The sequence below is a fragment of the Hordeum vulgare genome, chromosome 7H (assembly GCF_904849725.1).
Source record: "Hordeum vulgare subsp. vulgare chromosome 7H, MorexV3_pseudomolecules_assembly, whole genome shotgun sequence".
NCBI lineage: Eukaryota > Viridiplantae > Streptophyta > Magnoliopsida > Poales > Poaceae > Hordeum > Hordeum vulgare.
Genome location: NC_058524.1, coordinates 582,884,319 through 582,911,331, shown reverse-complemented (window position 1 = coordinate 582,911,331; position 27,013 = coordinate 582,884,319). Strand labels below are relative to the sequence as shown.

General features: G+C 46.8%; 1 pseudogene; it reads right to left on the bottom strand.

Annotated features, from left to right (window-relative positions):
• Positions 1–26,550, bottom strand: part of LOC123411488 — a 64,646-nt pseudogene extending 38,096 nt beyond the window's left edge.
• Positions 26,551–27,013: the final 463 nt, after the last annotated feature.

The window sequence follows — 27,013 nt, the reverse complement described above, 5'->3', positions numbered from 1 at the left end:
CTCAGTGCTCTCGGAGCTTGTCACCGAGTGTAATATGGAGTACAATGTTTGCTAACCCCTTGACCAGTGGGGGAGGGCGGCTTATATAGAGTGTGCTGCCCTCCACAACGGTTCTGACTCAGGGGTGGAGTAGTGACGATTGAATGCATACGTTACAGGTAACGTATGCTCTAAATGCTAATAAACGCACCCGGAAACGTACGGCAGTTTCCCTCCAGAGAGGTTACGACGTACCGAGTGTATCCAGTCGGTTGGCCTGGTGCCATCCGAATGCTAGCCTCCGACTGGATGATTCTGGGCATGTTACCGACTGGATGATGGGGACTCCTTAATTCAGTCGGGGTTGACTTAAGGTCCTATCCTTTATGTGGGGTAGTCCTTGGGTAGGACATGTAGGGCAGGCCTATGACCCTACCCTAGGACTATGACCCCATCAGTCCTGGATGGAGTTGTAGCGGCGTTTGATGTGCTTCGTCTTCCGGTGAAACCTGGGCTCCTTGGCTATGGCAATGGCCCCAGTGTTATCACAGAAGAGTGTCATTGGACCCAACGCGCTTGGAACCACTCCAAGGTCGGTGATGAGCTCCTTCATCCAAATTCCTTCATGAGCCGCTTCTGAAGCAGCTATGTACTCCGCTTCACATGTAGATGCTGCCACGACTTCTTGCTTGCTGCTGCACCAGCTCACTGCCCCACCATTCAACACATATACGTATCCGGTCTGTGACTTAGAGTCATCCGGATCTGTGTCGAAGCTAGCGTCGACGTAACCCTTTACGACGAGCTCTTCGTCACCTCCATAAACGAGAAACATTTCCTTAGTCCTTTTCAGGTACTTAAGGATATTCTTGACCGCTGTCCAGTGTTCCATACCTCGATCACTTTGGTACCTCCCTACCAAACTTATGGCAAGGTTTATATCAGGTCTGGTACACAACATGGCATACATTAGAGAGCCCACGGCTGAAGCGTAGGGGACAGAACTCATCTTCTCTCTATCTGCTGCCGTGGTCGGCGACTGAGTCTTACTCAATCTCATACCTTGCAAAACTGGCAAGAACCCTTTCTTTGAGTTTTCCATATTGAACTTCTTCAATATCTTGTCAAGGTATGTACTTTGCGAAAGACCTATGAGGCGTCTTGATCTATCTCTATAGATCTTGATGCCTAATATGTATGCAGCTTCTCCAAGGTCCTTCATTGAAAAACTCTTGTTCAAATAGGCCTTTATGCTCTCCAACATCTCTATATTATTCCCCATCAATAATATGTCATCCACATACAGTATGAGGAAAGCTACAGAGCTCCCGCTCACTTTCTTGTACAGACAGGCTTCTCCGTAAACCTGTATGAACCCAAACGCTTTAATCACCTCATTAAAGCGAATGTTCCAACTCCGAGATGCTTGCACCAGCCCATAGATGGAGCGCTGGAGCTTGCACACTTTGTTAGCACCCTTAGGGTCGACAAAACCTTCTGTTTGCATCATATACAACTCTTCCTTAAGGTTCCCGTTAAGGAACGTTGTTTTGACGTCCATTTGCCAAATTTCATAATCAGAAAAGGCGGCAATTTCTAGCATGATTCGGACTGATTTCAGCTTTGCTACGGGAGAGAAAGTCTCTTCGTAGTCAACTCCTTGAATTTGTCGAAAACCCTTTGCGACAAGTCGAGCTTTGTAAACGATTACATTACCATTTGCATCAGTCTTCTTCTTGAAGATCCATTTATTTTCTATGGCTCGCCGGTCATCGGGCAAGTCCACCAAAGTCCATACTTTGTTCTCATACATGGATCCTATCTCGGATTTCATAGCCTCAAGCCATTTGTTGGAATCCGGGCCCGCCATCGCTTCTTCATAGTTCAAAGGTTCACCGTTGTCGAACAACATGATTTCCATCACAGAGTTGTCGTACCACTCTCGTGCGGAGCGTGCCCTTGTGGACCTTCGCGGTTCAGTAGTTACTTGATCCGAAGCTTCATGATCATCATCATTAACTTCCTCTTCAGTCGGTGTAGGCGCCACAGGAACAACTTCCCGCGCTGCGCTACTATCATGTTCGAGAGGGGGTGTAATTACCTCATCAAGTTCTACCTTCCTCCCACTTACTTCTTTCGCGAGAAACTCTTTCTCTAGAAAGGATCCTTTCTTGGCAAAAAAAGTTTTACCTTCGGATCTAAGATAGAAGGTATACCCAATAGTTTCCTTAGGGTATCCTATGAATACGCATTTCTCCGCTTTGGGTTCGAGCTTTTCTGGTTGAAGTTTCTTCACATAAGCATCGCAGCCCCAAACTTTAAGAAACGACAACTTAGGTTTCTTGCCAAACCATAGTTCATACGGTGTCGTCTCAACGGATTTAGACGGTGCCCTATTTAAAGTGAATGCTACAGTTTCTAATGTGTATCCCCAAAATGATAGCGGTAAGTCGGTAATAGACATCATAGATCGTACCATATCTAATAAAGTGCGATTACGACGTTCAGACACTCCGTTGCGTTGCGGTGTGCCAGGCGGCGTCAGTTGTGAAACGATTCCACACTTCCTTAGGTGTGTGCCAAACTCGTGACTCAAATATTCTCCTCCACGATCAGATCGTAGACATTTAATTTTTCTGTCACGTTGATTCTCAACCTCACTCTGAAATTCCTTGAACTTTTCAAACGTCTCAGATTTGTGCTTCATCAAGTAGATATACCCATACCTACTCAAATCATCGGTGAGAGTGAGAACATAACGATAACCACCACGAGCTTCAACGTTCATTGGACCACACACATCAATATGTATTATTTCCAATAAGTCGGTTGCTCTCTCCATTATTCCTGAGAATGGAGTCTTAGTCATCTTGCCCATGAGGCATGGTTCGCATGTGTCAAATGATTCAAAGTCAAGAGACTCTAATAGTCCATCAGTATGGAGCTTCTTCATGCGCTTAACGCCGATATGACCAAGGCGGCAGTGCCACAAGTATGTGGGACTATCATTATCAACTTTACATCTTTTGGTACTCACACTATGAATATGTGTAACATCACGATCGAGATTCATCAAGAATAAACCATTCACCAGCGGAGCATGACCATAAAACATATCACTCATATAATAGAACAACCATTATTCTCTGACTTAAATGAGTAGCCGTCTCGCATTAAGCAAGACCCTGATACAATGTTCATGCTTAAAGCTGGTACCAAATAACAATTATTAAGGTTTAAAACTAATCCCGATGGTAGATGTAGAGGTAGGGTGCCGTCGGCGATCACATCGACCTTTGAACCATTCCCGACGCCCATCGTCACCTCGTCCTTGGCCAGTCTCCGCTTATTCCGCAGTTCCTGCTTTGAGTTGCAAATGTGAGCAACAACACCGGTATCAAATACCCAGGAGCTACTACTGTTGGAAATATGCCCTAGAGGCAATAATAAATTAGTTATTATTATATTTCTTAGTTCATGATAATCGTTTATTATCCATGCTATAACTGTATTGATTGGAAACACAATACTTGTGTGGATACATAGACAAAACACTGTCCCTAGTAAGCCTCTAGTTGACTAGCTCGTTGATCAAAGATGGTCAAGGTTTCCTGGCCATAGGCAAGTGTTGTCACTTGATAACGGGATCACATCATTAGGAGAATCATGTGATGGACTAGACCCAAACTAATAGACGTAGCATGTTGATCGTGTCATTTTGTTGCTACTGTTTTCTGCGTGTCAAGTATTTGTTCCTATGACCATGAGATCATATAACTCACGGATACCGGAGGAATGCTTTCTGTGTATCAAACGTCGCAACGTAACTGGGTGACTATAAAGATGCTCTACAGGTATCTCCGAAGGTGTTCGTTGAGTTAGTATGGATCGAGACTGGGATTTGTCACTCCGTGTGACGGAGAGGTATCTCGGGGCCCACTCGGTAATACAACATCACACACAAGCCTTGCAAGCAATGTAACTTAATGTAAGTTGCGGGATCTTGTATTACGGAACGAGTAAAGAGACTTGCCGGTAAACGAGATTGAAATAGGTATGCGGATACTGACGATTGAATCTCGGGCAAGTAACATACCGAAGGACAAAGGGAATGACATACGGGATTATATGAATCCTTGGCACTGAGATTCAAACGATAAGATCTTCGTAGAATATGTAGGATCCAATATGGTCATCCAGGTCCCGCTATTGGATATTGACCGAGGAATCTCTCGGGTCATGTCTACATAGTTCTCGAACCCGCAGGGTCTGCACACTTAAGGTTCGACGTTGTTTTATGCGTATTTGAGTTATATGGTTGGTTACCGAATGTTTTCGGAGTCCCGGATGAGATCACGGACGTCACGAGGGTTTCCGGAATGGTCCGGAAACGAAGATTGATATATAGGATGACCTCATTTGATTACCGGAAGGTTTTCGGAGTTACCGGGAATGTACTGGGAATGACGAATAGGTTCCGGGAGTTCACCGGGGGGGCAACCCACCTCGGGGAAGCCCATAGGCCATGAGGGTGGTGCACCAGCCCTTAGTGGGCTGGTGGGATAGCCCAAAAGGTTCCTATGCGCCATACAAAGGAAAATCAAAGAGAAAGAAAAAAAAAGGGAGGTGGGAAGGAAGGGAAGGACTCCCACCCACCAAACCAAGTCCAACTCGGTTTTGGGGGGGGGAGCCTTCCCCCCTTGGACTTGGCCGACCCCCTTGGGGCTCCTTGAGCCCCAAGGAAAGGTCCCCTCCCTCCCACCTATATATACGGAGGTATAGGGGCTGATTTGGGACGACTTTTCCACGGCAGCCCGACCACATACCTCCACGGTTTTTCCTCTAGATCATGTTTCTGCGGAGCTCGGGCGGAGCCCTGCTGAGACAAGGTCATCACCAACCTCCGGAACGCCATCACACTGCCGGAGAACTCTTCTACCTCTCCGTCTCTCTTGCTGGATCAAGAAGGCCGAGATCATCGTCGAGCTGTACGTGTGCTGAACGCGGAGGTGCCGTGCGTTCGGTACTAGATCGTGGGACTGATCGCGGGATTGTTCGCGGGGCGGATCGAGGGACGTGAGGACGTTCCACTACATCAACCGCGGTCACTAACGCTTCTGTTGTACGATCTACAAGGGTACGTAGATCACTCATCCCCTCTCGTAGATGGACATCACCATGATAGGTCTTCGTGCGCGTAGGAAATTTTTTGTTTCCCATGCGACGTTCTCCAACAGTGGCATCATGAGCTAGGTTCATGCGTAGATGTCTTCTCGAGTAGAACACAAAAGTTTTTGTGGGCGGTGATGTGCGTTTTGCTGCCCTCCTTAGTCTTTTCTTGATTCCGCGGTATTGTTGGATTGAAGCGGCTTGGACCGACATTACTCGTACGCTTACGAGAGACTGGTTTCATCGTTACGAGTAACTCCGTTGCTCAAAGATGAGTGGCAAGTGTCGGTTTCTCCAACTTTAGTTGAATCGGATTTGACCGAGGAGGTCCTTGGATGATGTTAAATAGCAACTCATATATCTCCGTTGTGGTGTTTGCGTAAGTAAGATGCGATCCTACTAGATACCCATGGTCACCACGTAAAACATGCAACAACAAAATTAGAGGACGTCTAACTTGTTTTTGCAGGGTATGCTTGTGATGTGATATGGCCAACGATGTGATGTGATATATTGGATGTATGAGATGATCATGTTGTAATAGAAAATATCGACTTCCACGTCGATGGTACGGCAACCGGCAGGAGCCATAGGGTTGTCTTTATACTAACGTTTGTGCTTGCAGATGCGTTTACTATTTCGCTAGGATGTAGCTTTAGTAGTAATAGCATGAGTAGCACGACAATCCGATGGCAACACGTTGATGGAGATCATGGTGTGGCGCCGGTGACAAGAAGATCGTGTCGGTGCTTTGGTGATGGAGATCAAGAAGCACGTGATGATGGCCATATCATGTCACTTATGAATTGCATGTGATGTTAATCCTTTTAATGCACCTTGTTTTGCTTAGAACGACGGTAGCATTATGAGGTGATCTCTCACTAAAATTTCAAGACGAAATTGTGTTCTCCCCGACTGTGCACCGTTGCTACAGTTCGTCGTTTCGAGACACCACGTGATGATCGGGTGTGATAGACTCAACGTTCACATACAACGGGTGCAAAACAGTTGCGCACGCGGAACACTCGGGTTAAGCTTGACGAGCCTAGCATGTGCAGACATGGCCTCGGAACACATGAGACCGAAAGGTCGATCATGAATCATATAGATGATATGATTAGCATAGGGATGCTTACCACTGAAACTATACTCAACTCACGTGATGATCGGACTTGAGCTAGTGTAAGTGGATCATGAACCACTCAAATGACTAGAAAGATGTACTTTTTGAGTGGGAGTTCTTAAGTAATATGATTAATTGAACTAATTGTCATGAACATAGTCTAATGGTCTTTGCGAATTACGATGTAGCTTGCGCTATAGCTCTACTGTTTTTATATGTTCCTAGAGAAAATTTAGTTGAAAATTGATAGTAGCAACCTTTGCAGACTGAGTCTGTAAAACCGAGGATTGTCCTCGTTGCTACGCAGAAGGCTTATGTCCTTAATGCACCACTCAGTGTGCTGCACCTCGAGCGTCGTCTGTGGATGCTATGAACATCCGACATACACGTTTCTGATGACTACACGATAGTTCAGTGCAAGATACTTAATGACTTAGAAGCAAGGCGCCGAAAACGTTGTAAAACTTCACGGAACATAAGTGATGTTCCAAAGAGATGAAATTGTGATTTCATGCTTGTGCCCTTGTTAAGAGGTACGAGACCTCCAAAAGATTCTTTGTCCACAAAGTAAAGGAGGAAAGTTCAATCGTTGAGCGTGTGCTCAGATTGTCTGAGTGCGACAATCACTTGAATCAAGTGGGAGTTAATCTTCCAGATGAGAAAGTGATGGTTCTCCAAAGTCACTGCCACCAAGCTGTGAGAGCTTCGTGATGAACTATAACATATCAAGGATAGATACAATGATCCTTGAGCGATTCGTGATGTTTTGATACTGCGAAAGTAGAAATCAAAAAGGAGCATCAATACTTGATGGTTAGTAAAACCACTAAGTTTCAAGAAAGGCGAGGGCTAGAAGGGACACTTCGTGAAACGGCAAAACAGTTGCTGCGCTAATGAAGAGACCCAAGACTAAACCCAAACCCGAGACTAAGTGCTTCTGTAATGAGGGGAACAGTCACTGAGGCGGAGCAACTCTAGATACTTGGTATATAAGAAGGCTGGCAAAAGTCGAGAGAAGTATATTTGATATACATAATGTTGATGTGTACTTTACTAGTACTCCTAGTAGCACGAGGGTATTGGATACCAGTTCGGTTGCTAAGTTATTAGTAACGCGAAATGAAAGCTACGGCATAAACGGAGACTAGCTAAAGGCGAGGTGACGATACGTGTTGGAAGTGTTTCCAAGGTTGATATGATCAAACGTCGCACACTCCCTCTACCATCGGGATTGGTGTTAAGCCTAAATAATTGTTATTTGGTGCTTGCGTTAAGCATGAACATGACTGGATCATGTTTATTGCAATACGATTATTCATTCAAAGAGAATAATGGTTACTCTATTTGCTTGAATAATCACCTTCAATGGTTTATTGAATCTCGATTGTAGTGTTACACATGTTCATAATATTGGTGCCAAAAGATACGAGTTAATGATGATAGTACCACTTACTTGTGGCACTGCCGCTTGAGTCATGTTAGTATAAATTGCATGAAGAGGCTCCATGCTGATGGATCTTTGTACTCACCTGATTTCGAATCACTAGTGACATGCAAATCATACCACATGAGCAAGGCCTTGTTTTCATTGAGTTGAAACAAGAAAGTAACTTGTTGGAAGTGATACATTTTGATGTATGCAGTCCAATGAGTGCTGAGGCACGCAGTGGATATCATTATGTTCTTACTTCACTGACGACTTGAGTAGATACAGGAGTATTTACTTAATGAATCACAAGTCTGAAATATTGAAAAGTTCAAATCCGTTTCAGAGTGAAGTTCGTCGTAACAAGAGGATGAAGTGTCCACGATATGATCATAGAAATGAATATCTGAGTTACGAGTTTTTGGTACACAGTTAAGACAATGTGGAAATTGTTTCACAGTTCATGCCACCTGGAACATCATAGTGTGATGATGTGTCTCAACATCATAGCCACGCACTATTTAGTATGGTGCATGATGTGATGTCTCTTATCGAATTACCACTATCGTTTATGGGTTATGCATTAGAGACAACCGCATTCACTTTAAATAGGGCACCGCGTATTTCCGTTGAGATGACACAGTATAGACTAAGGTTTAGAGAAATCTAAATTGTCGTTTCTTGAAAGTTTGGGGCTACGGCACTTATGTGAAAAAGTTTCAGTCTGATAAGCTCGAACCCAAAGCGGATAAATGCATCTTCATAGGATATCCAAAACAGTTGGGTACATCTCCTATCTCAGATCCGAAAGCAAAGTGTTTGTTTCTAGAAACGGATCCTTTCTCGAGGAAAGGTTTCTCTCGAAAGAATTGAGTGGGAGGGTAGTAGAACTTGATGAGTTTATTGAACTATCACTTCAACCAGTGTGTAGCAGGGCGCAGGAAGTTGTTCCTGTGGCGCCTACACCAATTGAAGTGGAAGCTGATGATGGTGATCATCAAGCATCTGATCAAGTTACTACAAGCCTCGTAGGTTGACAAGGTCGCATACTACTACAGAGTGGTACGGTAACCCTGTCTTGGAGGTCATGTTGTTGAGCAACAGTGAACCTACGAGTTATGGAGAAAGCAATGGTGGGCCCAGATTCCGACAAATGGCTGGAAGCCATGAAATCCGAGAGAGGATCCATGTATGAAAACAAAGTGTAGACTTTGGAGGAATTACTTGATGGTCATAGGTTTATTGAGTAAAATGGATCTTTAAAAGGAAGACAGACGATGATGGTGATAAGTCACTATTAAGAAAAGCTCGACTTGTCGCAAAGATGTTTTCGACAAGATCAAACAGTTGACTATGATGAGACTTTCTCACTCATAGCGATGCTAAAGGTCTGTTGGAATTATGTTAGTAGTTGCTGCATTATTTATGAAATATTGCACGTAGGATGTCAAAACATTGTTTCCTCGACGGTTTCCTTGAGCAAACATTGTATGAGATACAACCATGAGGTTTTGTCGATCCTAAGGATACTAACAAGTATGCAAACTCCAGCGATCCTTCAATGGACTGGTGCAAGCATCTCGGAGTTGGAATAAGCACTTTGATGAGATGATCAAAGATTTTGGGTGTGTACAAGGTTTATGAGAAACTTGTATTTCCAAAGAAGTGAGTGGGAGCACTATAGAATTTCTGATAGGTATATGTGGCTGACATATTGTGGATCAGAAGTAATGTAGAATTTCTGTAAAGCATACAAGGTTGTTTGAAAGAAGTTTTTAAAGGAGTAACTGGATTACGCTGCTTGAACGTTGAGCATCAAAGATCTATGGAGATAGATCGAAAGCGCTTAATAAAAGTTTCAACAAGATGCATGCCTTGACAAGTTTTTGAAAGAGTTCAAAATAGATCAGCAAAGAAGGAGTTCTTGGTTGCGTTGTGAGGTGTGAATTTGAGTAAGACTCAAAACCCGACCACGGCAGAATAAAGAGAATAGACGAAGGTCGTCTTCTATGCCTTCGCCGTAGAATCTAAAGTATGCCATGTTGTGTGCCGCACCTGATGTGTGCCTTGACTCAAAGTATGTTGAGAGGTACAGAGAGTGATCCATGATTGAATCACTAGCAGCGGTCGAAATTTATCCTTAGTAACTAATGGACTAAGGAATTTTTTCTCGATTATGGAGGTGGTTAAATAGTTTGTCGTAAAGGGTTACGTCAATGCAAGCTTTGACACTAATCCGAATAACTATGAGTAGTGAAACGGATTCGTATAGTAGAGTAGATATTTGGAGTTTTTTCGAATAGCACGTAGTAGCAGCATCTATAAGATGACATAAAGATTTGTAAAGAACGCACGGATCTGAAAGTTTCAGAACCATTGACTAAAACCTCTCTCACGAGCAAGACGTGATCAGACCGCATAACCATATGGGTGTTGGAATCACATGGTGATGTGTACTAGATTATTGACTCTAGTGCAAGTGGGAGACTGTTGGAAATATGCCCTAGAGGAAATAATAAATTAGTTATTATTATATTTCTTAGTTCATGATAATTGTTTATTATCCATGCTATAATTGTATTGATTGGAAACACAATACTTGTGTGGATACATAGACAAAACACTGTCCCTAGTAAGCCTCTAGTTGACTAGCTCGTTGATCAAAGATGGTCAAGGTTTCCTGGCCATAGGCAAGTGTTGTCACTTGATAACGGGATCACATCATTAGGAGAATCATGTGATGGACTAGACCCAAACTAATAGACGTAGCATGTTGATCGTGTTATTTTGTTACTACTGTTTTCTGCGTGTCAAGTATTTGTTCCTATGACCATGAGATCATATAACTCACGGATACCGGAGAAATGCTTTGTGTGTATCAAACGTCGCAACGTAATTGGGAAGATGCTCTACAGGTATCTCCGAAGGTGTTCGTTGAGTTAATATGGATCGAGACTGGGATTTGTCACTCCGTGTGACGGAGAGGTATCTCGGGGCCCACTCGGTAATACAACATCACACAGAAGCCTTGCAAGCAATGTAACTTAATGTAAGTTGCGGGATCTTGTATTACGGAACGAGTAAAGAGACTTGCCGGTAAACGAGATTGAAATAGGTATGCGGATACTGACGATCGAATCTCGGGCAAGTAACATACCGAAGGACAAAGGGAATGACATACGGGATTATATGAATCCTTGGCACTGAGGTTCAAACGATAAGATCTTCGTAGAATATGTAGGATCCTATATGGGCATCCAGGTCCCGCTATTGGATATTGACCGAGGAGTCTCTCGGGTCATGTCTACATAGTTCTCGAACCCGCAGGGTCTGCACACTTAAGGTTCGACGTTGTTTTATGCGTATTTGAGTTATATGGTTGGTTACTGAATGTTGTTCGGAGTCCCAGATGAGATCACGGACGTCACGAGGGTTTCCGGAATGGTCCGGAAACGAAGATTGATATATAGGATGACCTCATTTGATTACCGGAAGGTTTTCGGAGTTACCGGGAATGTACCGGGAATGACGAATAGGTTCCGGGAGTTCACCGGGGGGGCAACCTACCCCGGGGAAGCCCATAGGCCATGAGGGTGGCGCACCAGCCCTTAGTGGGCTGGTGGGACAGCCCAAAAGGGCCCTATGCGCCATACAAAGGAAAATCAAAGATAAAGAAAAAAAAGGGAGGTGGGAAGGAAGGGAAGGACTCCCACCCACCAAACCAAGTCCAACTCGGTTTGGGGGGGAGCCTTCCCCCCTTGGACTCGGCCGACCCCCTTGGGTCTCCTTGAGCCACAAGGCAAGGTCCCCTCCCTCCCGCCTATATATACGGAGGTATTGGGGCTGATTTGAGACGACTTTTCCACGGCGGCCCGACCACATACCTCCACGGTTTTTCCTCTAGATCGCGTTTCTGCGGAGCTCGGGCGGAGCCCTGCTGAGACAAGGTCATCACCAACCTCCGGAGCGCCGTCACGCTGCCGGAGAACTCTTCTACCTCTCCGTCTCTCTTGCTGGATCAAGAAGGCCGAGATCATCGTCGAGCTGTACGTGTGCTGAACGCGGAGGTGCCGTGCGTTCGGTACTAGATCGTGGGACTGATCGCGGGATTGTTCGCGGGGCGGATCGAGGGACGTGAGGACGTTCCACTACATCAACCGCGTTCACTAACGCTTCTGCTGTATGATCTACAAGGGTACGTAGATCACTCATCCCCTCTCATAGATGGACATCACCATGATAGGTCTTCGTGCGCGTAGGAAAATTTTTGTTTCCCATGCGACGTTCTCCAACAACTACGAGCGCTGGTAAGGTACACATCAATAACATGTATATCACATATACCTTTAACGTTGTCGGCCTTCTTGTCCGCTAAGTATTTGGGGCAGTTCCGCTTCCAGTGACCCTTTCCCTTGGAATAGAAGCACTCAGTCTCAGGCTGGGGTCCGTTCTTTTTCTTCTTCCCGGCATCTGGCTTACCGGGTGCGGCAACAACTTTGCCGTCTTTCTTGAAGTTCTTCTTACCCTTGCCTTTCTTGAAACTAGTGGTCTTGGTGACCATCAACACTTGATGCTCTTTCTTGATTTCTACTTCTGCAGACTTGAGCATCGAGTACAACTCGGAATGGTCTTCTCCATCCATTGCATGTTGTAGTTAAGCACAAAGCCTTTGTAGCTTGGTGGGAGAGACTGGAAGATTCTGTCAATTATAGCATCATCCGGAAGTTCGACTCCAAGTGAAGTCAGACGACCGTGTAACCCAGACATTTTGAGTATGTGCTCACTGACAGAACTGTTCTCCTCCATCTTACAGCTAAAGAACTTGTCGGAGACTTCATATCTCTCGACACGGCATGAGCTTGAAAAACTAGCTTCAGCTCCTGGAACATCTCATATGCCCCGTGTTGCTCAAAACGCCTTTGGAGCCCCGTTTCTAAACTCTATAACATGCCACACCTAACCAGAGAGTAGTCATCACTCCGTGTTTGCCAGACGTTCAGAATGTCCTGGGCTGCTGCGGGAGCGGGAGGGTCACCTAGCGGCGCATCAAGGACATAAGCCTTTTTAGTTGCTTCAAGGATGAGCTTCAATTTGTGAACCCAGTCCGCATAGTTGCTACCATCATCTTTCAGCTTGTTTTTCTCTAGGAATGCGTTGAAATTGAGGTTGACGTTGGCCATCTACAATATTTATAAAGACAACTTTTAGACTAAGTTCATGACAATTAAGTTCATTTAATCAAATTAAGTATGAACTTCCACTTAAATCGACATCCCTCTAGTCATCTAAGTGTTACATGATCCATGTTGACTAACCCGTGTCCGATCATCACGTGAGACGGACTAGTCACCATGGTGAGCAACTCCATGCTGATCCTATTCAACCATACGACTCATGTTCGACCTTTCGGTCTCTTGTATTCGAGGTCATGTCTGTACATGCTAAGCTCGTTGAGTCAACCTAGGTGTTTCGCGTGTGTAAATCTGGCTTACACCCGTTGTATGCGAACGTTAGAATCTATCACACCCGATCATCACGTGGTGCTTCGAGACAACGAACCTTCGCAACGGTGCACACTTAGGGGAATATGTTCTCGAAATTTTAAGAGGGATCATCTTATTATGCTACCGTCGTTCTAAGCAATAAGATGAAAAACATGATAAACATCACAATGCAATCATATAGTGACATGATATGGCCATTATCATCTTTGCTCTTTCGATCTCCATCTTCAGGCATCGCATGATCATCATCGTCACCGGCGTGACACCATGATCTCCATCATCATGATCTCCATCATCGTGTCTCCGTGAAGTCGTCACGCCAACTACTACTATCACTACTACTATAGCTAACCGTTAGCAATGAAGTAAAAGTAGTAAGCACATGGCGTTGCATCTCATACAATAAATTAAGACAACTCCTATGGCGCCTGCCGGTTTTCATACTCATCGACATGCAAGTCGTGAAACCTATTACAATAACATGATCATCTCATACATCATACATGCAACATCACAACTTTGGCCATATCACATCACATGTCAAACCCTGCAAAAACAAGTTAGACGTCCTCTAATTGTTGTTGCAAGTTTTACGTGGCTGATTTGGGTTTCTAGCAAGAACGCCTTCTTACCTACGTGGCAGCCACAACGATGATATGCCAAAGATATTTACCCTTCATAAGGACCCTTTTCATCAAATCCAATCCGACTAGAGTAGGAGAGACAGACACCCGCTAGCCACCTTTATGCACGGTGTGCATGTCTGTCGGTGGAACCAGTCTCACGTAAGCGTACGTGTAAAGTCGGTCCGGGCCGCTTCATCCCACAATACCGCCGGAAAAGAATAAGACTAGTAGCGGCAAGCAAATTGACAAATCAACGCCCACAACTTTTGTGTTCTACTCGTGCATAGAATCTACGCATAGAAAACCTAGCTCGGATGCCACTGTTGGGTAACGAAGCATAAATTCAAAATTTTCCTATGCATATTCAGATCTTCCTATGGAGAGACCAGCAACGAGAGAGGGGTAAGATCATATTCATACCTTTGAAGATTTCTAAGAGGAAGCGTTGCTAGAACGCGGTTGATGTAGTCGTACTCGCAGCGATTCCGATCTAGTGCCGAACTACGGCACTTCCGCGTTCAACACACGTGCAGCCCGGTGACGTCTCCCGCACCTTGATCCAGCAAGGAGGAGGGAGAGGTTAGGGAAGAACTCCAGCAGCACGACGGCGTGGTGTCGATGGAGAGACGAGGTCTCCCGGCAGGGCTTCGCCAAGCACCGGCAGAGAGGAGGAGGAAGAAGGGCAGGGCTGCGCCGAGGGAGAGGCAAAAGTCTGATCCCCAATGGACAAAAGTGCCCACTATATATAGGGGGAGGGGAGAGGGGGTGCCACCCCTAGGGTTCCCACCCTAGGTGGTGCGGCAGCCCCCCCAGATGGGAGGTGCGGCAGCCAGAGGGGGGAGGAGGGGGTGGCGCACCACCTCGTGGGCCTTAGGCCCACCTGGCTTAGGGTTTGCCCCCCCCCTTTCTCTCCCCTGCGCATTGGGCTGAGTGGGGAGGCGCACCAGCCCACCTAGGGGCTTGTTCCCACCCCCACTTCCCCACCTTACCTCCCGGGGTCGTTGCCCCCCTTCGGTGGTCCCCCGGGGCCACCTCCGGTTGTCCCGGTGGTCCCGGTACGTTACCGGTGATGCCCGAAACACATCCGGTATCCGAAACCATCCGTCCTATATATCAATCTTTACCTCCGGACCATTCCGGAGCTCCTCGTGATGTCCGGGATCTCATCCGGGACTCCGAACAACTTTCGGTAACCTCGTATAACAATTCCCTATAACCCTAGCGTCATCGAACTTTAAGTGTGTAGACCCTACGGGTTCGGGAGACAGGCAGACATGACCGAGACACCTCTCTGGCCAATAACCATCAGCGGGGTCTGGATACCCTTGGTGGCTCCCACTTGCTCCACGATGATCTCATCGGATGAACCACGATGTCAAGGATTCAATCAATCCCGTATACGATTCCCTTTGTCTGTCGGTATAGAACTTGCCCGAGATTCGATCGCCGGTATACCAATACCTTGTTCAATATCGTTACCGGTAAGTCTCTTTACTCGTTTCGTAGCACGTCACGTGTGACTAACTCCTTAGTCACATTGAGCTCATGATGATGTTCTACCGAGTGGGCCCAGAGATACCTCTCCGTTACATGGAGTGACAAATCCCGATCTCGATTCGTACCAACCCAACAAACACTTTCGGAGGTACCCGTAGTGCACCTTTATAGTCACCCAGTTACGTTGTGACGTTTGATACACCCAAAGCACTCCTACGGTATCCGGGAGTTGCACAATCTCACGGTTGAAGGAAACGATACTTGACATTTAGAAAAGCTTTAGCATACGAACAATACGATCTAGTGCTATGCTTGGGATTGGGTCTTGTCCATCACATCATTCTCCCAATGATGTGATCCCGTTATCAATGACATCTAATGCCCATGATCAGGAAACCATGATCATCTATTGACTAACGAGCTAGCCAACTAGAGGCTTGCTAGGGACATCTTGTGATCTATTTATTCACACATGTATTACTGTTTCCTGTTAATACAATTATAGCATGAACAATAGACGATTATCATGAACAAGGAAATATGATAGTAACCATTTTATTATTGCCTCTAGTGCATATTTCCAACAAAACCGCCATTCACATTCTCAACAGAGTTCCAAGCAAGTCGGTGCCCAAAACACCGCACGAGCTCTGGACACGAAGAGTGCCATCCCTACAACACTTAAGAGTGTGGGGATGCCCTGCTGAGGCCAAAATGTTTAATCCAAATCTTGGAAAGTTAGACCCGAAGACAGTGAGTTGCCATTTCATTGGCTACCCTGATAGGTCAAAAGGTTTTCGTTTCTACTGTCCAGACAGATACACAAAGTTTGTGGAAACGAGACATGATGTCTTCTTAGAGGACGAGATGATGAGGGGGGAGCCGGGTAGTTCGGAAAATTGATCTTGAGGAGAAAAGGGTGCATGCACCCATTCCGATGATTCAAGAGCCATTTTTCTCACTACCCGCTGTAACTCCAACCATGACAACTGCGGGAGAAGACCCGGAACCTGTCCTTCAGGAGCCGACTGAACCCGTTGTTGATCATGAATTGGAAGTGCAGCAAGAAATAGTAGAAAGTGTGCCCGACAATGAGGCACTTAGAAGGTCTAATAGAACAAGAAGACCCGCTATTTCTACTGATTATAAAGTATACAATACAGAAATGGCCCACATGGAAGGTGATCCCACCACATATGAGGAGGCCATTAAAAGCCCTCACTCATCAAAATGGATAGAGGCAATGGAAGATGAGATGAAATCGATGAGTTCCAATCATGTTTGGGACTTAGAGATTATTCCTAAAGGAGCAAAGACAGTAGGCTGCAAATGGGTCTACAAAACAAAGTATGACTCTAATGGGAATGTAGACAAGTATAAAGCCCGACTTGTGGCAAAAGGATTTACACAAAGAGAAGGGATAGATTACAATGAGACCTTTTCTCCGGTCTCTTGTAAGGATTCCTTCAGAATCATAATGGCACTAGTTGCTCATTTTGATTTAGAGCTGCATCAAATGGATGTAAAGACGGCGTTTCTAAACGGTGATTTAGAAGAAGATGTACACATGAAACAACCCAAGGGTTTTATCATGGAAGGCAAGGAAGATCTAGGTTGCCGTCTAAAGAAATCCATTTATGGGCTAAGGCAAGCCTCTAGACAGTGGTACATCAAGTTCAATGATACCATTAAAAGATTTGGATTCCAAGAAAATGTTGAGGATAATTGCATTTATGCTAAGTTTAAACATGGGAAATATATTTTCCTAATCTTGTATGTGGATTATATCTTGCTTGCAAGCAATGGTATTGGTCTACTACAAGAGACAAAGAAGTTTTTATCCTCACACTTCGACATGAAAGACCTTGGTGAAGCTTCATATGTTTTGGGCATTGAAATTCACCGAGACAGGAAGAATGGAGTCTTAGGACTCTCACAGAAAGCATATTTAGAGAAAGTTCTCCAAAAGTACAATATGCATAAGAGCAAAGCCACACCTGCTCCCTAGTCAAGGGCGATAGTTTTGGGAAATATCAATGTCCCAAGAATCAGTATGAGCTCAATGAAATGAAAACAGTACCGTATACTTCGGCTGTTGGAAGTTTACAGTACGCACAAGTGTGCACACGCCCTGTCTTAGCTTTTATCACCAGAGTACTCGGTAGATATCAAGCAAATCCAGGCCAAGAGCACTGGAAGATGGCAAAGAAAGCTTTGCGTTATGTGCAAGGCACAAAGGAAATCATGCTGACATATAGGCGATCTGATTCCCTCGAGATAAAAGGGTACTCAGACACCGATTTTGCGGGAGATAGAGATGATAGAAAATCCACGTCTGGGTACGTGTTCACTCTCGCAAGGGGAGCTATTTCATGGAAAAGCTCTAAACAGACCATAGTTGCATCGTCTATGATGCAAGCAGAGTTCATAGCATGTTTTGAAGCCACCGGGCAGGTGATATGGCTAAATAAATTTATACCCGACTTGAAAGTGGTAGATTGTATCCACAAACCACTAAAGATATACTGCGACAACCAGCCCGTAGTATTCTACGCTCACAACAACAAGTCCAGCAATGCTGCCAAGACAATAGATATAAAGTATTATGTTGTGAAAGATAAAATCCAGGATCAAACTATAAGTCTCGAGCATATAAGTACGAAGTATATGCTTGCGGATCCGCTAACGAAAGGCTTACCACCCATTGTGTTCAAGGAACACTTAGCCGGCATGGGTTTGATGGAAAGCCTATGATTCCTGGATAATAAGAGGCCCAGAAGTAAATGAATTTGTTTCAAAACAAAAGGTGTGTTTTGGCTGTATGATTCTATCGGCAATTAAGCTGTGACGATGAGACATGCTCTACAAGCCTATATGTGATGGAACAAATAAAAGTATAAAGTCAAAGTGAAAGTTGAGATCAAGGGGGAGAATGTTAGGTTGATCTCTTCCGCGTGGGCCCAACGGCCCACCGGGCCCTTGATCTATGCGCCCTGATCGGGGGCGCCCAACCCGTTATGGTTGGTGGGCCCCTGTGACCTGCGCTATAAATAAAGTGGTGGGGGCCGGGGCGCACGGTACGAGGTTCACCGTGCCGCCAGACTCCCCACCTAAATCCCCTTCCAATCTAGGGTTAGCGCGGTGCTCACGGGAAGCATCACCCACGACCACACCTCCTCCCTCACGCCACCGACGACTACACCGGCACCGATGGCCGGAGCAGGGAGTTCATCGGGCTCGGGATTAGGTGAGTACATGGTAACTCCGGATCGATCTATGCCTAGTTGATCTACGGCTTTAACATAGCATCCACTACTACCATGCCCTGGTCTGTGTGCCACCTAGATAGGGCCATGTAACCAACTCATGTGTATATAAGAGAGGGGTGAGGAAGGATCAATACACAAGAGATAATTCTCCTTCCTACTTGGTATCAGATTCCACTCCAATGGCCGATCCCGCCGCTGCCGCCTCCGAGGGCACCAGCTCTGCCCCTCGCCGGCGCTCTCCTCCAGTTCGGCCACCAGCGACGGCATCACTGCCGCCGCCGCCTCCCCCTTCATCTTCGGCACCGCTCCCTCGGCTCACAGCGGCGCCTCACCACCCTCCCACTTTGCGCCCCTCTTCTCATCTCCCCCCGCCTCCATGTCGTCCTCCTTACCGCCGGCTCCGCGTCATCCCATCTTCCTCGACAACATTCAAAACCACATCAAGTTCCTCCTCAACCCCGATGACCATAATTACCACAAATGGAAGTCGTTCTTCCTGCTCGTCCTCATCCGCTAAGGTGTCGCCCAGTTCATCGAACAGCCCCTACCCGCCACCGCCACCCCCCAACAGCGCGAGCTCGACGCCCACATCGTCCTCTGGATCTATGCCACACTCGCCGACAACCTCGTCGACCACGTCGTCGGGGCTACCACCACCTTCGATCTCTGGCATCGCATCCGTGACTACTTCCTGGCCAACTGCGCCGCCCGATACATGATGCTCAACCGGCAGTACCGCAATCTCCGGCAGGGCGACCTCTCCGTCGCCGAGTACGCCCGTCGCATGAAGCTTCTCACCACCGGGCTGGCTGGCATCGATCATGCTATCACTGAGGTGGATCTCTCCACTCAATTTCTTCACGGCATCGACAAGCACCTCGACACTACCCGCGTCGTCCTCGGGGACACCGTTCCTCTCCCCCCTTCGAGACGGTCTTCTCACGCCTGAAGCTCGCCGAGGAGAACCTCGCCCAATGCGTCGCCGACGAACCCGTCACCGTCCTCGCCGTCACCGGGAGCGGTGCTCCCTCCGGTCCCACTCCAACCTCCGGCGGCTCCTCCGGCTTCCGCCCCAACGATCACGGCTCTGATTCTCAACCGGGGCGTGGCTCCGACAATCGTCAGGACGGCGCCGACTCGGGTGGACGTGGGCGCGGGCGCTGCCGCGGCTGTGGCCGTGGACGCGGCGATCAGGGGGGCCGCGGCGCTCCTCCTCCGAGGCCCTACAACCCCTACATGGGGTTCTTCGCTCCATATGGCATGGCCATTCCCAACCCGCGCCCTGGCTGGGTTCCTCCAAACTCTGCCGGCGTGCTCGGTCCTGCTCCCGGCTCCCACGCCCACGCGTATCCGATGCGCGTGCCCGGCTACACCGCACCACCTTTCCCGCAGCAGCCGTCGTGGGATCATCTCGCCATGCTGCAAGCTGCCTACAGCGCCAACAACTTCTCCAACGGCCAATCCGCACCGCACGAATGGTACCTCGACAGCGGCGCTTCGTCCCACGTCACCGGCAACCCTGGTAACATCGACCTCTCGAGCTCTTCTTTAAAGCATCATTCCTCTAGCATTGTTGTTGGCAATGGCACACACTTACCCATCCATACCTCTGGCTCCACCACCCTTCCGCCCCACAACTTCCACCTTAAAGATGTTCTCTTTTCCCCCCATATTGTTACTAGCCTCATCTCTGTTCGGCAATTCACCAAAGATAATTCGTGCTCCATTGAATTTTATCCCTTTGGTTTTCTTGTGAAGGATCTTCGCACCAGGAGGGTCATCATGATCTCCGCTAGCTCCGGCGACCTCTATCCCTTCTTCGGCAACAATAAGGCTTGGCGCACCGCCCTCTCCACCACCGTCTCCACTGCCGACGTGTGGCATCGTCGGCTCGGCCACCCAAGCCCCCATGTTATTTCCTCCTTAGCGTCGCATGATTTTCTTTCTCCTTGTAATAAACCCATGCACTCACCGTGCCAGGCATACCAATTAGGCCGCCAACCTCGCCCTCCCTTCCCTTCTTCTCATAGCCGCACGTTTGCTCCTTTTGAGCTCCTTCATTGTGATCTATGGACAAGTCCCGTCGTAAGCTTCTCTGGTTATCAATATTACTTAATTGTGTTGGATGATTTTACGCATTTCTCCTGGTCATTTCCCCTCCGCAACAAGTCCGACACATCGACCACCCTTCTTCACTCTTTCTCCTACATACGCACCCAATACAACGTGATCATCAAGGCCTTGCAATGTGACAATGGTGGCGAGTTCATCAACTCCACCCTACGCTCGTTCTTCTCCACCAATGGCATCACCTACCGCTTCTCTTGCCCCCACACCTCGCCACAAAATGGCAAAGCTGAGCGGCTCATTCGCAATACAAATGACATTGTTCGAAGCCTTCTCCTCCAAGCTCATCTTCCCCCTCCCTTTTGGGTCGAAGCCCTCCACACCGCCACGTATCTCCTCAACCGTCGACCGTCCCGTGCTGTTCACGATCACACCCCATACTTCCTCCTCCACGGCGTGCACCCCACCTATGATCACCTTCGTGTGTTTGGGTGCTTATGCTTTCCAAATCTTTACGCCACGTCGCCACACAAGCTCGCTCCCCGTTCAGCCCGTTGCGTCTTCCTCGGTTACCCCCTCGAGCACAAGGGCTACCGATGCTACGACCTATCCTCCCGTCGAGTTATCGTCTCACGTCACGTTGTTTTCGACGAGCAAGTTTTTCCATACGATCACACAAACACATCTTCGGTTGCTCCCTCACCTGCCACAGAAAATCCCGCCCGAATATCTCATGCGATCCCACCTACCTCGTACCCGGCCTTCCCGCCCCTGACCAGTGCTACACCCCCATGCAAGCCAATCCCGGGCCGCCAGCCTGCACTTGCCCCGCCTTCACCTCGGTCGCCTCCCGATGCGCGCCCACCCACCAAATCTCCCTCGCCATCTGCGCTGACCCCACTCACCTCGGATCGCCCCCATCCGACCGAATCTGCCGCCACCAACCAACCCACACCGTCCCCGCGCCAGCCGTCCGCCCCTGTCGCCTCTGCCATCGCACCCACCTCGGATCCCGGACCTTCCTCTGCCGCCCCTGGTCCCACGCAATCTCCCTCGCTTCCTGCGCCATCCACTCCTCGTCCGCCACGTCTCCCTGCTAACGCTCAGCCTGTTCCACCGCCGCAAAATTCACATAAAATGCGCACTCGTGCTAAGTCTGGTTTTTGCCAACCACGTCGACTCTTTCTATCCCACACGACCAGCACCATCTCGCACATTCCTCCCACTTACCGCTCGGCCCTCAAGGACCCCCATTGGCAACACGCAATGTGTGATGAATATGATGCTTTAATCAAAAACTCGACTTGGTCTTTGGTTCCCAAACCTGCAGGTGTCAACGTGGTTACTGGCAAGTGGATATTCCGTCATAAATTTCACACCGACGGCTCCTTGGTGCGCTACAAGGCACGATGGGTGGTTCGTGGCTTCACTCAAAAGGAAGGGGTCGACTACGACGAAACGTTCAGCCCGGTTGTCAAACCGGCCACCATTTGGGCTGTGCTTAGCATCGCCACATCCAGCTCGTGGCCGATACACCAACTCGACGTCAAAAACGCCTTCCTCCACGGAGGTCTCAAGGAAACGGTATATTGCGCTCAACCATCTGGTTCTGTCGACCCAACCAAACCAGATCACGTCTACCTTCTGCATAAGTCTCTCTATGGCTTAAAGCAGGCCCCGCGCACTTGGTTTCATCGCTTTCGGTCATTCTTGCTCTCTCTTGGGTTTCACTCTTCCAAATTTGACTCCTCTCTTTTCATCCTTAACCACGGCAGCTCCATTGCTTACCTATTGGTTTATGTCGATGATATCATCCTCACCGCCAGCACACCACAGGCTCTACACCATGTCATCAACTCCCTCAAACGGGAGTTCTCCATGACTGATCTCGGTGAGCTCCACCACTTTCTCGTCATTAACGTCACTCCCAACTCCTCTGGCCTCTTTCTCTGCCAGCAACAGTATGCCCTAGAGATCCTTGAGCGTGCTAAGATGCTCAATTGCAAACCCGTCTCAACACCTGTCGACACACAATCCAAAGCCTCCGCCCATGTTGGTCAACTACTCGACAACCCCACCCTCTACCGCAGCCTTGCCGGTGCCCTCCAGTACCTAACTCTAACACGCCCTGACATCTCTTATGCCGTTCAGCAAGCATGTCTCTTCATGCATGCGCCGCGCGATTCTCACATGCAGCTGGTTAAACGCATTCTATGGTACATTTGCGGCACTACTCACTTCGGGTTGCAACTCTACAAATCATCATCGCATGATCTCCTCGCCTACACGGACGCAGATTGGGTTGGCTGCCCGGGCCCCCGTCGTTCCACTTCGGGGTTCTGCGTCTTCCTCGGACAAAACTTGCTCTCTTGGTCATCTAAACGGCAAAACACGGTTTCTCGCTCCAGCGCGGAAGCGGAGTATCGCAGCGTTGCAAACTGTGTTGCCGAATCATGCTGGCTCCGCCAACTCCTCCATGAGCTACACCGTCCTCCCACACGTTCCACGTTGGTCTATTGTGACAATGTGAGCGCGTCATACATTGCTACAAACCCAGTGCAACATCAACGCACGAAGCACATTGAAATAGATCTTCATTTCGTGCGTGACCGTGTCAACCTTGGTGAAGTTCGCATACTACATGTCCCCTCAAGCTCCCAATATGCTGATGTATTCACGAAAGGGCTCCCATCACAGCTATTCCAGGAGTTTCGTACCAGCCTCAACATCCATCCCCATGGAGTTCCGGCTGAGGGGGAGTGTTAACACATGATGTGCCACTACGTGTTGTAACTACCCTCCATGTATATAGCATCCACTACTACCATGCCCTGGCCTGCGTGCCACCTAGATAGGACCATGTAACCAACTCATGTGTATATAAGAGAGGGGTGAGGAAGGATCAATACACAAGAGATAATTCTCCTTCCTACTCTAGGTGCATGCTTAAGAGAACAAGTGTCCATGTGAGCAAGACTGATGTTGTCTCCATACCTGCGAAGTAAAATAGCTTGCATTCCTCAGTTATATCTTCAATACTCATTCCAAGATTTTCCTTCCCATTTGCTTGTTCGTATTTGACTCCAACAGCAATCCCAGCAAATCATCGCTGCTAGCTTCATTGTTTTTAATAGCTCTTTCTTTTTACCCAATAATGCCATGTAGAATATGCGGATATCACGATCAATTGCTCTGATCCTTCTGTTGTTTTTTGTTGGTAAGAACCTGCAAATATTTTGACATGTCAGCATAGGAAAGATAATCTTGATTGCTACTGTTTAAGTTTACCATCGAAAAGGCAAAAGTTTCTTTGATTAGCCTACTATTTTCGTCAATAAACTCCTTCATTCTTTTAAAAGAAGTCTAGTATTTTCCTTTCAAATTCCATCTAATCACCTCTAAGCAGTTAAACTGCATGTGCCTAAAATATCTATTTTTCTTCAAATACTCAAATGTCAGAGACCATGTATGTACTGCACTACTCATTTGCTTGAAATAATATGACCTTGTGTAAGAAAAGAACTTACCAATAGCCTGGAATAAAAAGTGTCTGAAAAGCCTGTATTAGGCGTTCACCCAACTCCCGTTGCAGCTGGAATATTTTCATCCCCTCCTCGTAATTGCTACCAAATGCTGTTCTCGAGATGACATCTCCAGTAAGATTCTGGAACTCAGGGCAGACGTCAATGTCAGATGATCCTTCAGTGGACATGGAATTCTCCCATCGTGTAATCATTTCTTCACAACAGGTAGAAGAAACAGGCAACATCCTCTGCAAATGAAACATTACTTATCGATCTATACAAAGAGTCATGTTTTCTTTTGTTCTGTACTCTCTCCGTTCCTAAATATTTGTCTTTTTAGAGATTCAACTATGGACTACATACAAAACAAAATGAATGAATTTATATTCTAAGTTATGTCTATATACATCTGTATGTAGTTCATAGTGAAATCTCTAAAAAGACAAGTATTTAGGAACGAAAGGAGTATATAACTTTACTTTAATTAATGAAAATACAAAGAGTGCATTATCCCACATCACCCATGGCGCTGCGATTTAAAATGAAAAATAGCCACGAGAAAATTTCATTGAACAGGTACCTTTATCTTGTCATGGTGAAATGCAGGATTGAGGATTCTTCGGTGCTTTGCCCATTTCTCGCCTTGGTGACTTGCAACTCCGTCGGCTCGCAGCTACCCAAAACGGCTACTCCTTTATTTCCCGTAGTGTCCAAACTTGTTGGACAGAATTTCTCTCACCAATTCCGGGTCAGGAATCATCACCCTTGGCGTTGGGCCAAACCAAGTGAAGTGCATGTTCCTGTCTAGCAAGATACATGCCCACAGTTCGACAAATATCCCGCACATTCAACTTTTGATTTGTATACCGAACATGTGTACCTATCCTCTCAAAAGAACAAGAAAAAACATGCTGTGCATCAGAGATTATTAAGAGCACATCCCCACTCCCCAGAAGAAAGACAAAGCTGGAAGCGTCTCAAAACAAGTTGAGACAAAAATGAAGAAGTCGCCATGGAAGAACTGGGAGCTCCTATATGACGCGTTGTGCGTCAAGTTGCTACCCTTTCGCACAGAGGCGTGTCCCTGACGGCAGGGACGAAGCCAACATGCAAGCATAGGGGGGGCAAGTTTGTTCATGAAGGGGGACAAAGTTCATATGAAGTAAAAAAATTAGCTACAACAACCACTATTATAGTAGAAAAATCAATTTGTTAGGGGGGTCTAGCCCCCCCCCCCCAGAATCGTCCCTGTCTGACGAGCTTTATGAGCCGCGCGCGCGTTTCTGCAGTTTCGTCTGCTGTTTTGAACTATTAGAGATAATAAAATTTATTCACAACTTGAAAAATGTTATGTTTTCAAAACTTATTTGTATATTTCAAAACGGTTTTCACGATTTCGAAAATTCTACATGTTTTCGAATTCCGTAATATTTTGTAAAATTTCAGAATATTTTTATGAAAAACCCAAAACATTTAGATAAAAATTCCAGAACATGTTTTCAAATTTCGGAACATGTTTTCAAATTCCAGAACATTTTTCAAAATTCTAGAACATTTTTTCGAATTCCAAAACATTTTTTAAAATTTAGGAACATATTTTCAAATTCATGAAAAAAAATCAAGTTTAGAAACATTTTTGAAAATTCCGGAACATTTCTTAAATTCCAGAACATTTTTTAAATTCTGGAACATTTTTTAATTTCTGAAAACAAGTTTCAAATTCCGAAACATTTTTTCAAAATTCCGAACATTGTTACAAATTCCGAAACATTTTTTCAAAATCTTGAACATTTTTTCAAATTCTAGAACATTTTTTTAATTCCAGAACAATTTTAAAACAGAAACGAAAAAAACAAAAAGAAAAACAGAAAATGAAAAAGAAAAAAAACGGTTCAGGAACCTTCTAGAAGTTTCCCAAAGCCGGTTGGAACCTCTAGAAGGTTTCCAAAACCGGGCACTGCACCCTCGCTACCTGAGCCAGCCCGATATCCCGCCAGCTCTGTGTGAAGCCTCGACACTGCCTCGCACAAAGCGGCAAATAGGATTTTCCGGAAGAACTTACCGTGCTCCTTGTTGCAGAACATGGGCTGCACACGAGGGGTGATGTCGTGGGAGCCGCGCGGCATGGGCTGCAATCGGGCCTCTCTGCTGAGCCGGGCCTTCTCCGGCACGTCGCCGGTGAAGAGGCGGTGCCGGGTGCCACGGAGGCCCTGGGCCCGTAGAGCCCGGCCCAGCCGTCGAGGCGTCCATCAGGCCCACTCAATAACCCAGGCGGCTAACCACAGCAGCGTCACTGCCGCCGCGGTGCCGGCGATGTTCGACGGAGAGGCGTCCCCCAGCAGCATCCGAAGACCTCGGATCGCCATCATCCAGCGCAGTGAAGGAGAGGAAAGCCAGGCGTCCATGTGTGGACTGTGGTTGGAGTTAAGCACATACAGACCGGTTAGCTTGACGCGGCGCGTAGCCATGCTACAGCTGATTACTCCCTTCGTTTTCAAATATAATTTTAAATTTTTTTATTAAAGGGCTACATACGAAGTAAAATGAGTAAATTTGCATTTTAAAATATATCTATATATATCCGTATATAGTCTTTTAATAAAACTTTTAAAAATAAAATATCTAAGAATGGAGAGGGTATTATCGTTCTACTAGAAGCCAGAACCGAGCGGCCCTGGCGATCACGGTCACGCAGGAACTTGCGTGGCACCCTGAAGATTTCCTTGCATGACCGCTGCTCAGATTTGGTTGGGCCCATGCACCGGCGGTGCCGGCTACGAAGCAATGAGCTGATCAGCTCACTAGTATGGTCGCACTCGTCAACCCATC